General features: G+C 42.6%; 1 protein-coding gene across 2 annotated transcripts in view; it reads left to right on the top strand.

Annotated features, from left to right (window-relative positions):
• The window catches only part of jmjd1cb (jumonji domain containing 1Cb), a 355381-nt gene that overhangs the window by 145090 nt on the left and 192010 nt on the right, over nt 1–18281 (top strand). The gene's annotated exons all lie outside the window — the stretch shown is intronic.

Here is an 18281-nt window from a genome sequence, read left to right as displayed (position 1 = left end):
CGCTTCCAGTTGTCAGTTCCAGCTGTCCACTGCAGTGGTCGGTATATTGGGTCCAGGTTGATGTGCTTATTGATTGAATCTGTGGATGAGTGCCATGCCTCTAGGAATTCCCTGGCTGTTCTCTGTTTGGCTTGTCCTATAGTAGTAGTGTTGTCCCAGTCGAATTCATGTTGCTTGTCATCTGCGTGTGTGGCTACTAAGGATAGCTGGTCGTGTCGTATCGTGGCTAGTTGGTGTTCACGGATGCGGATCGTTAGCTGTCTTCCTGTTTGTCCTATGTAGTGTTTTGTGCAGTCCTTGCATGGGACTTTGTACACTACATTGGTTTTGCTCATGCTGGGTATCGGGTCCTTCGTTCTGATGAGTTGTTGTCTGAGAGTGGCTGTTGGTTTGTATGCTGTTATGAGTCCTAGTGGTCGCAGTAGTCTGGCTGTAATAATTAAAAACACAGAAATAGAGAACACACACCGGATCATCAATGCCACACTCACAGGAATCAGATTCACTAGAGAGGAAGAAAAGGACAACCAACTCCCATTCCTAGACGTGATGGTACAGAGAACACCTAATGGAGAATTCACCACAAAGGTTTACAGGAAAGCCACACACACAGATCAAGTCCTAAACTACGAAAGCAACCACCCCAGCACGCACAAAAGAAGTTGCATCAAGACACTATTCAAAAGGGCCACAACACACTGGAGTACACCAGAACTACAAAAAGAGGAAGAAGGACACCTATACAATGTATTCACCAAAAACGGATACCCGTGCAATTTCATCAACAGATGCCTAAGGGAAAGACAACGGAACGAGGACATGCCGCAACCCAAAGGACTAGCCACACTACCATACATCAAGAGCATTTCCGAACTGACAGCCAGATTACTGCGACCATTAGGACTCAAAACAGCACACCAACCAACAGCCACTCTCAGACAACAACTCACCAGAACGAAGGACCCGATACCCAGCATGAGCAAAACCAGTGTAGTGTACTAAATCCCATGCAAGGACTGCACAAAACACTACATAGGACAAACAGGAAGACAGCTAACGATTCTCATCCATGAACGCCAACTAGCCACGAAATGATATGACCAGCTATCCTTAGTAGCCACACATGCAGATGACAAGCAACATGAATTTGACTGGGACAACTCTACTATTAAAGGACAAGCCAAACAGAGAACAGCCAGGGAATTCCTAGAGGCATGGCACTCATCCACAGATTCAATCAATAAGCACATCAACCTGGACCCAATATACCGACCACTGCAGTGGACAGCTGGAACTGACAACCGGAAGCAGCAGATTCAAACCACTACAAATGCCGGAGGAAAGATCACAGAAGCGCTTCACAGGAGGCTCCCAAGCACTGAGGATGTCACCTAGACAGGGGACGAAACATCCGCAACACAAATTCTTCCTCACTTTCAACCACCCGACGAATCTTCGTGTCATCTGAAAACTTTATTATCATCCCCCCTTCCATCTACATTGTTTATATGTATCATGAACAATACTATGTGCTTGGACTTTGGCCTCCACTCTCACAAACAATTTTCTCTCACCATCCTCTGTCTCCTGCCACTGAACCAGTTTCGGATCCAACTTGCCAAATCACAATGGATCACACGTGAACATAGAACGTTACAGTGCAGTGCAGGCCTTTCGCTTCCGATGTTGCGCCGACCTGTGGAAATAATCTCAAGATCCCACTGTATTCCAGTTTCATCTATACATTTATCCAATGACCATTTAAGTGTCCTTAAAGCTGACAATTTTACTACTGTTGCAGGCAGTACATTCCATGCCCCTAGTACTCTCTGAGCAAAAACACTACCTCTGCCATCTGTCCTATATCTATCACCTCTCAACGTAAAGCTATGTCCCCTCGTGCTTCCCATCTGAGGAAACGGCTCTCACTGTCCACCCTATTTAACCCTATGATTATCTGATATGTCTCAATTAGGTCATCTCTTAACCTTCTTCTCTCTAACGAAAGCAGCCTCAAGTCACTCAGCCTTTCCTCATAAGATCTTCCCTCCATACCAGGCAACATCCTAGTAAATCTCCTCTGCACCCTTTTTCAAAGCTTCCACATCCTTTCTATAATGCAGTGACCAGAACTGTTTGCAATATTCCAAGTGTGGCTGCACCAGAGTTTTATACAGGTGCAACATGATCTTGTGGCTCTGAAACACAAATCCTCTATCAATAAAACTAGCACACCGTATTCCTTCTTAACAACCCTATCAACCGAGGTGGCAACTTTCATGGACACAGAGATCTCTCTGTTCATCTATACCACTAAGAATCTTACCATTAGCCCAGTATTCTTCATTCCTGTTGCTTTTTTCAAAATGAATCACCTCACACTTTTCTACATTAAATTCCATATACCACCTCTCAGCCCAACTCTGCAGCTTATCTATGTCCCTCTGTAACCAGCAACATTCCTTCAGCACTATCCACAACTCCACCGAACGTAGTGTCATCCGCAAATTTACCAACCCATCCTTCTATGCCCTCATCTAGGTCATTTATAAAAATAACAAATGGCAGTGGCCCCAAAACAGATCCTTGCAGTACACCACTAGAAACTGAACCCCAGCATGAACAGTTCCCATCAACTACCACCCTCTGTCTTCTTTCAGCTGCCAATTTCTGATCCAAACCGCTAAATCACCCTAAATCCCATGCCTCCATATTTTGTGCAATAGCCTATCATGGGGAATCTTATCAACCACCTTACTGAAATCCATATATGCCACATCAACTGCTTTACCCTCACCTACCTGTTTGGTCGCCTTCTTAAAGAACTGTATAAGGTTTGTGAGGCACAACCTACCCTTCACAAAACCGTATTGACGACCCATAATCAACTTATTCCTTTCCAGATGATTATAAATCCTATCTCTTATCACCCTTTCCAACATTTGACCCACAACCGAAGTAAGGCTGTCTGGTCTGTAATTACCAGGGCTGTCTCTACAAGGGGACAACATATGCTATCCTCCAGTCTTCTGGCACTATTCCTGTAGACAATGTTAACATAAAGATTAAAGCCAAAGGCTCTGCAATCTCCCCCCCCCGCCGGCTTCCAAGAAAATCTTGGGAAAAATCCCATCTGGCCCAGGGGACTTATCTATTTTCACACTTTACAGAATTGCTAAGACTTCTTCCTTGTGAATTTCAATCCTGTCTAGTCTAATAGCCTGTATCTCAGTATTCTCCTTGACAACATTGTCTTTTTCCAGTGTCAATGCTGACGGAAAAATATTCATTTAGCACTTCCCCATCTCCTTGGACTCCACGGCAACTTCCCACTACTATGTGCTTTGCCTTATTTATCAGTCTCCCATATGGAATTGAAAATTGCTCTTCAGAGGTTGGCATCCTATCATCAATCATCCTTCATTTGCATGGGCATAGTCTTTGACAATAACTCTGCCTCTCACTGAGTCAGGCATTCGGTGACTCAATATCACTGACATTCATCCTTTTATCTCAACCAGGTCTGTCCAATTGGGAATGTTAATCTGGTCCAGTTAGGGAACTCATATTCTATGATGTCCAGCTGGCTGACCTTATTACAATCACTGTATCCTTCCTCCTCTGAGCCCTCCTCTGATTCCTTTGAGAGTCTCCTGCAGTGTTTTAACACTGGATTTGGTTCTTCCTATTTGGAAGCTTGCCTCTTGTGCCTGAAGCGCCTCACTAGACTTTCACTCCCTTCTTCCAGAGGTAGAAGCATCAAAATGGCTAATTCCGTCATGTCCATTTCTGAATCAGAGAACTCAACAATGTTTGATGGAGAGGGTAAATCAATGGATTCCTGAAGTATTTCTGGAGGCACTGAGTGGCAAGGCAAGCGTTGGGCCCAGGGAGTCTGCAAATTTAAATAGTCCACATGTTCATTCAGGACTATTGCACCTACTCAAACTTGAAGTCAGTGGTCCTGATCCCAGCTGTTACTCATGTGGAGCTATTTCCATGATTCGTGCACCAAATTTGCCCTTCGCTTGGCAGAGTCTTGGGTTCTGCAATGGCATCCCTGGTGCCATTTTTCTCATTCAGGCAAACACATGCGCACATGCAGATGCTTGCATACACACACAGACAGAGACACTCCCAAGCCAACCCCGGCCCGGCCCCCCACCACCCCACACACACACACACACACACACACACACACACACACACACACACACACACACACACACCGACGCACACACCGACACACACAAACACATCCTTCCCCCACATGCAGGCACCATCCTTTGCCCTCCCACCACACATATGAAGACATACGTGCCCATACCCCCAAAAACACACACACCTAGACAATATCATCATCGTCACCATCTCCAGAATTGACAACCCATGAGCATCTCTGCTGGTGCTATCTCTGTATTGCATGTGGGGTGGTCCTGTAATCACCATGAATCGTGATGACCTGATATCTAGTGAGGGTAAGACTCTTTCTTCGATCCAGCCTTTAAGATTAAGACAGCACGTTCTGTCAGGCGATTAGATGATGGGTGGTACAGCACTGTCCACATTTGTCAAATCCCATTCAACATTAACAAATAACTGGAGCCCCTGTTGGTGAATGATGACCCATTATCTGCGACCAATACCTCTGGGACTTTGTGTCGCAAAACACCTGTGCAATCTTTTTGATTGTTGCTCCAGTCTTTCATGAATGGACTGCATGCAGGTCCAACTGCTTGGAGTGGGCATCTACAATGACTAAGTACAATGACCTCATGAAAGGACCTACATAATCAACATGCAACTGAGTCCAAGGTTTACACAGTTGTTTTCAGGATGTGGGGAAGCTGTTGGCAGTAATTTTTGTCTTTGTTGTTACTCTGGTGGAAAAGTTGCCAATGCAGGTATGTCTGTATCCAAATCTGGTCACTAGACATAACTTCTTGCCAACATCTTTATTTTGGAGACCCCTGGATGGCCCCAGTGTAGTTCAGCCAATGTTTGACAGCCGCCTTTGTTCAGCACAAGTACTGTCACTCCCCATAACACTATGCCATTCTCTCCTGTGAGCTGGTCTCTCTGAGTCCAAAAAGGTTTTAATTTTAGCTGCGACAGCCATTTCATTGCCTCATTAATAACAATTGTTTTAGTTTGAAAAGGACTAGATCTTTGTATCCAAAGTCTGATATTGTTAGCTGAGACTTTTCTGGATATGCTACTAATCAATGTCATGACCTGGGGATATCACAGATGGTATATCTGCTAATGAAAGGCAGCTTGATGCAACTGCCTTCGCTACTCAGTCTCCTAGATAGTGTTCTAATTTGTAATTATAAGCACTTGATATTAGAGCTCATTGCTGAATGCAACCCAAAGCTGTGAGTGGCACTGCCTTATCCTATTTAAGCAGACTAAGTAGGGATTTGTGGTCCCCGTGATTTTACACATTTTCGCCCATAAAGATATTGGTGGAATTTTCTAACTCCAAATATGACTGCTAAACCTTCTTTTTCTTTTTTGGCATGTTTACTGACTGCATTAACCAAAGTCCTGGATGCATAGGCTCTTGGGCATTCCTCTCCAATGGGCCAGCAATGAGCGAGTACCACCCCAATGCCATTTGGGCAGGCATTGCATCTTCAATACCAGATGATTCTTGTGATCATAGTGTGCCAACACATCAGAGGCTGATAACTGTTTCTTTACTTCATCAAAAACCAAGGCTTGTCTTTGAGACCATCTTCAAGGTTGATCCTTTTTTTTGAAGGAGTTAGATTCGATTAGATTCCCTCCAGTGTGGAAACAGGACTTTCAGCCCAACAAGTCCACACCAACCCTCTGAAGAGTAACCCACCTAGACCCATTTCCCTCTGACTAATGCATCTAACACTATGGGCAATTTAGCATGGCCAGTTCACCTGACCGCATCTTTGGACTGTGGGAGGAAACCCATGCAGACTCAGGGAGAATGTGAAAACTCCACACAGATAGTCGCCCGAGGCTGAAATCGAATCTGGGTCCCTGGCGTTGTGAGGCAGCAGTGCTAACCACTGATCCACCGTTCCGCTCAGTTGATGCTCTGATGCCAGGTTGTATAGAACTTTACATAATTTACCAGACCCAGAAAAGACCTAAGCTCTTAAACAGATGTGGGGGCCAAGGCATCTTTGATCATCCGCACAAGATAAAGTGGTGTGTAACCCAGTCTTGTCAACCCCGTAGTCCACTTTGGGGGTGTAAAACACACACTTTTTCCTTCCAAGGTTTATGCCTGACTTGGAAAAATGTCTTTGGACTAAATCTAAGTTCTCTTAGCATTCCTTATTAGTTTTCCTGGTTATCAGGACGTCATCTAGGTAAATGGCAGCTTGAGGTAGACATTGCAAAATGTTCTCTGTTTTCCCCTGAAAAATTGAACAGATTACCGAGACTCCAAATGGCAGTCTCGTATATTGGTACAAGCCCATATGCATATAACTTGTAACATAGCTCTGACAATCCTGGTTGAAGTGCAATTACAAACAAGTATGGCTCATATCAAGCTTAGTCGAGGACAAAATCCAGCCAATTTTTGTGTGCAAATCCTGTGTCTGAAGGATTGGGTATTTATCCATCTGCAAAAAAACGGTTATACTATTTGTTTAAAATCCCCACAAAAGCAAATTGGCACATTGGGCTTCAAAATTGGTACAACCAGCACCACTCATTCTGCAAACTGCACTGTTTTAATGGTTCCTTCACTTTCCAGTCTTCTGAGTTCTGCTTTTACTTTTCCCTGTAAGGAAAATGGCACTAAACGGCCTTGTCAAATTGCGGTATTGCTTCATGGTCAAAACTAAGTCACTTTGGCTCCTTGTAAAGTCCCTTGACCTTCTTGGAAAACTTCTGGGACTTCACTCAGGCAGCCATTTTCAACTCGACAAATGTTGAGCTGAACTAGGTGAATCTTTCGCAACTGATTTTGCTCCTTTCAAGCTTGAGTCTGAGCCTTTTACTACAATCATTGTTAATAGAACCAGCTTCCTTTCATAAGAGACTGGGACGGAGGTTGTAGCTTTCATCTGCAAAGGTTTGATGTGAAGGTACTCGGCCTAGCTGAAGTCTTGCACAATTTTAAGGGTGAATTTTATTAAAAGATTGTTTCTGAGTTCATTAACATGGCGGTGCTGGTATTGATCTCCATTCAAACTGGATGGCCATTTGCAAAGCATTTTAATTTGGGTGGCTCAGTGGTTAGCACTGCTGCCTCACAGCACCAGGGTCCCAGATTCAATTCCAGCCTCTGGCAACTGTCTGTGCGGAGTTTGCAGATTCACCCCGTGTCTGCGTGGGTTTCCTCCCACAGTCCAAAGACAGTTTCCTCCCACAGTTCAAGTGAATTGGTCATGCTAAATTGCCCATAGTGTTAGATGCACTAGTCAGAGGGAAATGGGTCTGGGTGGGTTACTCTTCAGAGGGTCAGTGTGGACTTGTTGGGCCGAAGGGCCTGTTTCCACAATGTAGGGAATCTAATCTTAAAAAAAAATTCCAAGCCAGATACAGGAGATGTATGAACTCTCCTGAACACCTTCCTGGATATTGGCCTATGAGTTAACTTACTCCCTTTAAGTTTAGTTAGGCTCTGTTACTGTTCGGAATCCCCATATTGACAATAATTAGCGCGTCTTACCGGGCAGATTCCTGAAGAAAGTTTTACGTGTTTGGCTGGGACTTGGCTTTATTTTAGTGGTTTGCTGTTGGCCAAACTGGAGTTACTCTTATCAGGATACTTCCTGAGTGAGGCGATGGCCTACTGGTTAATCCAGAGACCCAGGTCATGTTCTGGGAACGCTGGTTTGAATTCCACCACGGCAGACGGTGGAATTTGAATTCAATAAAAATCTGGAGTTAAGAGTCAAATGATGACCACAAATCTATTGTTGATTGTCAGGAAAAAAATCCCATCTGATTCACTAATGTCCTTTTGGAAAGGAAGCTGCCATCTTTAACTGCTCTCATCTACATGTGACTCCAGACCCAGAGCAATGTGGTTGACTCTTAACTGCCTTCTGGGCAATTAGGGATGGGCAATAAATATAGGCCTAGCCAGAAATGCCCTCATCCCGTGAATGAATAAAGGAAATGCAGTTGCCTGCACTCCTGCGTTATTCCCCCACTTTAGGCGTCTGGTGAATGATTCCACTTCCATCAGCATATTTTGCAACTCTCGTGCTCCACTTGCCACATTTTCCAAAGATAAATCTAGATGTAGTACCTGTTTGAAGTCCAGTTGAGTTATAGCCAGTTTGCATAGTCATACCATTAATCCCACATATTAGATGATCTGTAATTATCTGATTAGGGGTTAAACCAAATTCACAGGCTTTGGCTAGTCATGTTAACCTAGCCAAAACACCCAGTACGGAGTCCCCTGGTTCTGGAATTGCTAAGTAAGAGTGACAGCATCTCAGAATTAAAGGAGGCTTGGGGGTCATAGTATTCCTTAACTATATCAATCAATTTTGAAAGGTTTTAGTATCTGGTGTCTCAGGAAAGGTTAGGCTCCAAGAAGAAGAAGCTGCAGCTCTACAGGCTGGCAAGAGAATCACTCATTTTTTTCATCTGCCACAATGTCATTTGCCCAGAAAAAAATGACACATTCTTTCCACAGATGAGTCCTCGACAGCAGGGTCAAACAAGTCAAACAGAGGCATAATGTAAGAAAATACTTAGCTCCAAATTCTAAACGACTGCTGTGAGTGAGTTTGTTCATGATCATGCTTTCATCTTGTTGCCATTGAAATACTGTTCAGAGACTGGCATACCATCATGAATCACCCTCTTTGACAATAACACTGCCTCGAAACGTCTGGGAATGAATCTTTCAGCTCAGCGAGCAAACCTACATCTAAAACCTCAACCTGAGCTACAAATCTTCTCAAAACTCACCAAAAACACTGCCTTTCACTGAGTCAGGAATTTGAGGCTCAAGATCCCTGATGTTCATCCTTATATATCAGTCAGGTCTAACGGACTGGAGATGTTAATCTGGTCCAGTTGGCTGACCTCATTACAATCACTACCAAACCTCCAAAGCTTTGTTGAAATTCACATTCATTTCATCATCTGCACTACCATTATCTACACATTTGGTCATTCTTTGAAAAATTGAACTGAGTTAATAGGCATCACCTCCCTCTGACAAAACACTGCTGACTATCATTTGGGAGAAAGTGAGGACTGCAGATGTTGGAGATCAGAGTCGAGAGTGTGGTGACTATCCTTTGTCTTATCTTGCTTCTCTGAATGGAGCTTAATTCTCTCCTTGGAATTACTTTCTCTTCCACTGATGTGAGACTCATTGATCTGTAATTCCCTGGTTTATCTCTTCAAAAAGGGTGGTAAAATGGAACTACATTTGCTTGGCAAAAGTGAGGACTGCAGATGCTAGAAACCAGAGTTTAGATTAGAGTGGTGCTGGTAAAGCACAGCAAGTCAGGCAGCATCCGAGGAACAGGAAAATCGACATTTTGAGCAAAAGCCCTTCATCAGGAATGGATGAAGGGCTTTTGCCCAAAATGTCAATTTTCCTGCTCACCAATGCTGCCTGACCTGTGCTTTTCCAGCACCACTTTAATCGGAACCACATTTGCTGCCAACCTACCTTTTGGCCAGAGAGGAATTAATTTGGCTCAGGGCTTCTGTGATTTCCTCCTTCATCTCTCACAATAGCCTGGGATACGACTCATCTGGCCCTGGGCAATTGTCTACTTTTAAGCCCACAAAAACCACCTTCTTCCTGGTATCCATCTGTTGAAGAACCTCTCAGCCCAGCTTCCTGAATTTTGTATTGATATTTTTCTTCTTCCAAGTGAAGATAGTTGTGAAAGATTTGTTCACCAATCCACTAATGTCCTTTGGCTCCATGCACACGTTTCTTCCTTGGTCCCTAATGGGCCCTCCTCTTTCTCTGGTTATTCTCATTTCCTTGAAATATTTGTAGACTATCTTGGGATGTTTCCTAATCTTGCTTGCCAGTGATTTTTCATGCTGTCTCTTTCCTTGCCTGATTGCTTTCTTAAATTTCCCTCTGCTCTTTGTGTATTCCACTGGGCCTCTGTTTGATTTGCACCCATTGTCTCTTTTTTTTTTCCTTCTTATCCAGTCCTTAATTTCCTGGTCATCTGTGCTTGTTGCTCCTGCATTTCACTCTAAAGGGAACACATTCCCCCAATCCCTTTTTGAATGCCTCCCAGTGTTCTGCTGTAGCTTTACCTTCAAGGAGCTGTTCTCAGTCTACTTCTCAGTCTACATCCTTAAATCCGAAACCCTTTTTTGCAGATCTTTTTCCTTCTTCACAACAAACCTAAGTCATACTATGTTGTGGTCACTGATATCTCCAAACACCTGTCTAGTTTTGTTCCTCAGAATTAGGTCCACCATTGCACCGGCCCTTGTCGGACCTTGTATGTGTTGACATAAAAACTCTCCTGACTGTGTTTCATGAAATCTGCATTCTCTAAATTTTTATAATATGATAATTCCCAAACATTCATTGGGATATTGAATCACCTAATACAATTATCTTATTATTATTTTTGTGCACTTCAATGCCCATTGACCATTTGGGGTCCTATAATACACTTGCATGATTGCTTCCTGTTTAGTTCTAAACTCTACCCAAAAAGCTTCCTTTGATGTCCTGCCAAAAATATCATCCCTCCTTAGAATAGTAACTGACTCTGTAGTTATTATTGAACACACCCTCCTGTCCTGCCTGAAGATTTTACACCTTAGAATGTTGAGTTTCATGTTCTGTACCTCCCTCAACCACATGTCTGTGATGGCAACAATGTTGTAATTCTTTGTCAAGTCATTCTGTTAACTCCTCTGTCTTACCTATAATATTCCTATTATTAAAGTAGAGGCCATCCAGTTTTGTCATATCTGACATCTGTTTCGTTTCTAAATGTCAAAATTGACTTTCCTGCACCTGCAGAACCAGTTTAAACTTGTAATACCATTAACACGACCTACTGTAAGGATGTTGGTTCCATTCTGGTTCAGGTGCAGACTATCCCATTTGTGGACATTCATTCTTCTCCTGAATCAGTCCCAATGATTTAAGAATCTAAACCCTCTGCACCGATCTTCAGCCATGCATTCGTCGACTCTATTCTCCTATTCTTGCACTCGCTAACATGTGGCACTGGGAAAAATCAAGAGTTTGCAATCTTAGAAGTCCTGCTTTTTAATTTACAGCATAGTTCTTATTGCAAGATCTCACCCCTTAGTCTACCTATATTGTTAGTACCAATGTGTATCACATCATTGTATTTTCTTATCATGATTCAGTGACATTCTGGAGCCTGGCACCAGAGAGGCAAGAACCATCCAAGAATCATGTCTGCAGCCACAGAAATGCCTGTCTGTTCCCCTAATCAAAGAATCCCCTGTTATTGTCGCTCATGCTTTCTTCTTCCCTCATCTGAAGTCAGACTCATCATGGTGCCAGACCAAGGCCTCCTTAACCTTTTAAAATGGGATACAGATTTATGTGTGGGACCCGAGGGGATTCCTGTATTACTTGCCTGTTTCTCTTTGACTGTATGGTTGGTCACCCATTCCATTCTTTGCTTCAGTTCTTTGAGCTCCAGTATGACCACTACTTTAACAAGCTGACTATGTTAATCACGACCTCTCAGATGTGCCACAGTGTTTCCAGAGCCACCCGAAACAGAGAGACCAAGTTAGCACAGATGGGAGCACTTTCTGTACATGTGCTCATCTTGGACACCAGTTGAATCCATGATTTTGCGCATAGCATAGCAAAGGTTACACATTGCACTCGGTTGACCTCACCTGCCATGATTCAAAATTTAAATTAAACTAATCTTATTAACTGGCTTTTAAATCAAAAAGATACTTCCCTTTCTTATTCTTTGACGATACTTATCCCTGGTGCATTTCCAGTAATCCTCAATCAGTATCCAACAGCAGTTCTTACTAACCAAAGAACTTAGTTTTCCTGTGATGTTACTCTTTTGTTTTGTGTTGGACCCTGGTCCTTAGGCCTTAATTTATCCTGTTGAAAGGACATTACAAACTATGAGCTAAGAGAAAAAGCATAAAGCACTTTTTCCATGATGCACTGAATTCCCATGCTGCTCCAAAATCCTAGAGGTGCACATTCGCTTGGTTTGTGCCTCAGTACAGATGTGTTTTTACTGACTCTGGGTGTGATCTCTCCCAATCGCTTGTGCAAAGCCTGCTGCTTCTAAATGTTCTTTTAAAATTATTTATGTGCAAAGCCATTAATAAAAGATAGTTTTGAACAAGGTAAATGAGGATAGAAAGGGAATTTTTTATGGTAACAATGTGGAATTCAGGAAGTAGATGAGCTAATACTATGATGTACCATTGAAAGTTCTTTCAAATGGGAAGTAGATGAATACGTTAAGGGAGCAAGAATGACGAATTACATCAGAAGGCTGGAATGAGGTAGACTGAATTCTAGGAGAATTGTGTGAAGAAGCAACAACAGCACAGGTTAGTTGGGCTGAATGGCTTGTTTTTATGCTGCATATTCTACACAGTTTTATTCAGATGAAAACTTGAGAAGAACTCATGAATCTCTTAAGTTGGGCAGAAAATAAATCCTTTTGAACTGAAACTTGATTCTTTCAGCAGATATTTTGCAATGATTCCAGCAGACTGTCTCTTTGCTGCACCAGAATTAATTGCAGGTTCTGATCAGATTCAGTTTGACCAGTTCATGAGTTTCAAACTTTACATTTCGAGGATAGTTATTCCAGTTAATGCTGACAGCTAATTCCTCTTGGCTTGCTATATGTTATTTGCATGCTAAATTGTTAAGATTCCAATTTTGCTGCATATTAAGCAAATTAACTATTTGTAGTCCAGATCTGACTCTTCACTTCTGTTCTTTAACTTCTCTGACTCCATTTCTGGTAATAATTTATCTCAATGACTATCCTTTTTAAACCCCCTGATTCGTTGAGCACCTTAAGCAAACCTCTTCACACCCGCTTCTTGTAAGGACTCCACTCTGTTCTCCCAGTTTCTCAGTCTTTATTGCAAGTGTTTTGATTAAAGCTTCCATTCCAGCCTTCTGATACCTTGTATTTCTCTTAACCAAAGACTCCCCCCAATTTGACACACAATTGACCATGTCAATGTCATTTCTTGCACTTGTGTATTTATTGAAGTGTGTTGACTATCAATTTGAGCCCAGTCTTGTCTTCATGATGACATTATCGTGAGGGAAATTTTGGAGGTAAGTAGTTCAGTCTGGCCTGTCGCCTTGCATAGTGAACACCTCCTTAATAAAAGCTCTTGTTGTGACCCCGAGTCCTGGGTGGCATGCTGTTCAGAGGGTTGGTGCAGACTCAATGGGCTATAGGGATCCTATAGTTTTATAGCTGAGATATAAGGAAATGTTTTGAGCCAAAGGTGTGGACTTGGTAAATAAACAAAGAGGCAACCTATGGAATACCTTGTTTTAAATGGGAAGAAGGTAGTTCAAAACATTCTGTGGAACATTGTGCTGCATCGGCATTTTCCATTAAAACAAAATTCAAAATTGTGGGAATAATTGGCACCATAGGACTCTGTGACTGAAATATTGAGAGCTGAAATTCCTTCATAGAGAAATTCCTTTATTTTGTTCAAGCTAACAAAATGGGCATGGTTGTTCGTGCTTTTCTGAGTATATTGGGGGGCTGGGGAAGCTTTTAACTCACCCAGAGTTTGGTATGGGCAGAAACCAAGTTCTGAAACTTTTGAAGAAGTAGTAGACATCCTACAGAGTGTTTTTTGCCAAAACCATTGCTAATTATTGAAATGTTCAGATTCCACAAATGCAACTAAAATGATGATAAATCTGACTCCTGGTTGGAGCAACTTTAAAGACGCAGCAGAATGTTATGAATTTGGAAACAGTTTAACTGATGGTTTCAGAAACAGACTGGTGTATGGTTTAAGATGTGAAGCAATTCAGAAAAGGAAAGGAGTCCAATCTTAAAAAAAAAAGCATTTGAAATAGCAGTTTGACCGAGCTAGCAGCCAAGGAAACTCAACAGTAAAGCTTGAGCATAAGAGTCGCGAAGAGATGAGCACCAGCGCAGACTCAGAACTATCATCAATATGGAAAAATTCATACAGCAGCAAATTACTGGCATAAAGAATTTGTTTACAGCTAAAAATAGCACATTGAATGTACCTGTTTGAGGAAAAACATTTACAACATAGAGCAAAAGTACAGAAACCCCAGAAATGAAGCTATATGTCATGCAGAAGCTAGAACTATCAGTACAGGCAGGATGTATCCTATGGGGAAAGAGAATTATCATTCCACCACTGCTAAATCAACTACACGAAGGTCATTGTGGTATTGCTAGAATGAAGGGATTAGCCAGAAGCTCTGTTTCGTAACCAGGGCTCTATCCCAAAGTTGAGGAAAGGTGCAGCTTGCACACAGATTTGCAGTGGACCTTCATTAGTGCCATTGCGCCCATGGAGTAGCCAAAAAGGCCATGGCAAAGACTCAAGATTGACTACATTGGACCTTTTGAAGGGCAAATCTTTTTCGTAGTGATTAATGCTTGAAATTGGCATTATGAAGATGACCTCTTGAGAAAACTGTTGAAAAATTGAGGGCGATCTTAGCAAGATTTGGTGTCTGGATCAAGTTGTTGGTGATAATCCACAGTTTATACCACGAGTTTATGGAGTACAGTCAGTTCTTCTGTAACGCGATGGTTGTGTTCTTGTGCAATCCCGTGTTATAGAGAAATTGCGCTTTAGAAACAGCACTTAAAGTGTTGACGCTGTAATTACGTTACAGCCAATACGTTTTAAAAGTTGGCGCTGCAGAAACAGTGCCTCAATTCGTCAATCATGTTACAGCAAATTCATGTTGATGAGACGTGCGCATGCTATAACAGACCGACCTGTATCTAAAGCATAGCGGAATTTAATATAAGTGATCAGTTTCTTATCACCCAGCCTCAAATGGATTGTCAGCAAAGTTTGCTCAGAAATTAAACCATTCCAAACTTGAAATGTCAACTGTTTTATTACCGCAGATACTGTCAGATTTGTAGTTTCTTCAGCTATTTCTGTTTTCATTTCAGATCTACAGCATCAGCAGTTTTTTTTTTAACTTTAATGAAACATTCCTTTAAGGTAACTCGGAACAAGAATCATTGTGCAAAAGACTGTTAGCTTTTGTTAATATACCAGAGCACAGCCCATGATATGACTCAAAAGTTCTTCCATCTATGGTAAATTGTCAGTTGAACACTGTATTTGATGGGCTTAAACCACCAATGACAATCAGAGAATCATAGAATCCCTTAGGTTTAGAAGCAGGCCAATCAGCCCATCGAGTCCACACTGACCCTCTAAAGAGCATCTCACCTGACTATCCCCTGTATTTTCCATGGCTAATCCATTTAGCCTGCACACCCCTAGACGTTATGGGAAATTTAGCATGACCAATCCACCTAACCTGCACATCTTTGGACTAAGGGAGGAAACCGAACCACCAGGAGGAAACTCCTGCAGACACTGGGAGAATGTGCAAACTCCACTTAAATAGTCGCCTGAGGGTGGAATCGAACCCAGTTAAGCCACTGTGCTGCCCCTTGTCTTGTTGAGGAACGCAAAATTTTACATCAACCAGTTATTACTTCAAAATATATTAAAGATAGGAAGCAACGGAATCTGGCTTTTCCAATGGAAGACCAAACACTGTTTTCCAAAATGGTTAAGAAATGTTGGCAAGGAATTATACCACTGGCAGGAAGTGGGTATGAACCATTATTATAGCATTGATTGGACCAGTTTCCAACATGATACAATTGGAAAAAATGTATTATGTAGAAAACATGCAGATTAACTCTGGGCAGCCAGAGCAAGTTAACATTAATTGAAGATCCACAAATACCTTTGCCGCATACAGACCTGGATATACTTGAGGACAGAGCAATACCCTGAGACATCTGAGGGAGACAGTACATTAGTATAAAGATACCACAACATTGCACACACTTCTGACACTCATTAGTCCCAGGAAAAGACCAGGACAGATGACGTTCCTCATACGTTTTAAAACACTAGAGGTTAAAGCCAGTGAGAAAACTAAACACATGCCTGAGATGTGCTGACAGCCACACAGGAATTGACATCCTCCAGAACGTCTTGCCTTCTGACTGTGTATCAATATTGTGAATGTTTTCATTGCAGGAACCTCTGATATAAAGGGGAAGGAAGTTTTTTACAGGAAGTACGTTGGACTGTCACGTTTTGAGACAGATCATATGACATGATGACTTAGAGTCATAGTCATAGTGTCATAGAGATGTACAGCATGGAAACAGACCCTTCGGTCCAACCTGTCCACACCGACCAGATATCCCAACCCAATCTAGTCCCACCTGCCAGCACCTGGCCCATATCCCTCCAAACCCTTCCTATTCATATACCCATCCAAATGCCTCTTGAATGTTGCAATTGTACCAGCGTCCACCACATCCTCTGGCAGCTCATTCTATACACGTACCACCCTCTGCGTGAAAAAGTTGCCCCTTAGGCCTCTTTTATATCTTTCCCCTCTCACCCTAAACCTATGCCCTCTAGTTCTGGCCCCCCGATCCCAGGGAAAAGACCTTGTCTATTTATCCTATCCATGCCCCTCATAATTTTGTGAACCTCTATAAGGTCACCTTTTAGCCTCCGACAGTCCAGGGAAAACAGCCCCAGCCTGTTCAGCCTCTCCCTATAGCTCAAATCCTCCAACCCTGGCAACATCCTTGTAAATCTTTTCTGAACTCTTTCAAGTTTCACAACATCTTTCCGATAGGAAGGAGACCAGAATTGCACGCAATATTCCAACAGTGGCCTAACCAATGTCCTGTACAGCCGCAACATGACCTCCCAACTCTTGTACTCAATACTCTGACCAATAAAGGAAAGAATAACATGAAGTGTATACATCCTACTAAGATTTGCTTTCCCAAAATGCAGCACCTCGCATTTATCTGAATTAAACTCCATCTGCCACGTCTCAGCCCATTGGACCATCTGGTCCAGATCCTGTTGTAATCTGAGGTAACCCTCTTCGCTGTCCATTGCACCTCCAATTTTGGTGTCATCTGCAAACTTACTAACTGTATCTCTTATGCTCGCATCCAAATCATTTATGTAAATGATGAAAAGTAGAGGACCCAGCACCGATCCTTGTGGCACTCCACTGGTCACAGCCCTCCAGTCTAAAAAACGACCCTCCTCCACCACCACCCTCTATCTTCTACCTTTAAGCCAGTTCTGTATCCAAATGTCTAGTTCTCCCTTTATTCCATGAGATCTAACCTTGCTAATCAGTCTCCCACGGGGAACCTTGTCAGATGCCTTACTGAAGTCTATATAGATCACATCTATTGCTCTGCCCTCATCAATCTTCTTTGTTTCTTCTTCAAAATACTCAATCAAGTTTGTGAGACATGATTTCCCACGCACAAAGCCATGTTGACTATCTCTAATCAGTCCTTGCATTTCCAAATTTATGTACATCCTGTCCCTCACGATTCCCTCCAACAACTTGCCCATCACTGAGGTCAGGCTCACCGGTCTATAGTTCCCTGGCTTATCCTTACCGCCCTTCTTAAACAGTGGCACCACGTTTGCCGACCTCCAGGGTTCCGGCACCTCACCTGTGACTATCGATGATACAAATATCTCACAAGAGGCCCAGTATTCACTTTCCTAGCTTTCCACAGAGATCTCGGGTACACCTGATCAGGTCCTGGGGATTTATCCACCTTTACCCATTTCAAGACATCCAGCGCTTCCTCCTCTGTAATCTGGAAATTTTGCAAGATGTCACCATCTATTTCCCTACAGTCTATATCTTCCATATCCTTTTCCACTGTAAATACTGACTTCCTTAATAAAAGCTCTTGTTTTAAACTTTGCAACGTCTAGTCCTTCTTGTAATACAAGAGAATTCCCTCCCAGAATGATGACAGGTTTCCTTTTGTCCTTGCATCCCACCCATTTAACAGATCATTATTGATCATGACCACTGCCTCCAACATGACACCACCAAAAACGCATCCTTCACTCCCTTTTCAATATTTAGAGGACAGTTTCTACCAAGACATCCAGATTGACCTGCCAGTCACACCAACGTCAGCTCCCCTTCCCATGTTCCTTGTAAATGCAACACCTGCACTTTTCTATTCTTACTGTCCAAAGTATCCACTTTCCAAGTGAGACTG

Source organism: Chiloscyllium punctatum, chromosome 38 (assembly GCF_047496795.1).
Source record: "Chiloscyllium punctatum isolate Juve2018m chromosome 38, sChiPun1.3, whole genome shotgun sequence".
NCBI lineage: Eukaryota > Metazoa > Chordata > Chondrichthyes > Orectolobiformes > Hemiscylliidae > Chiloscyllium > Chiloscyllium punctatum.
This window is presented reverse-complemented; position numbering and strand designations above follow the sequence as displayed.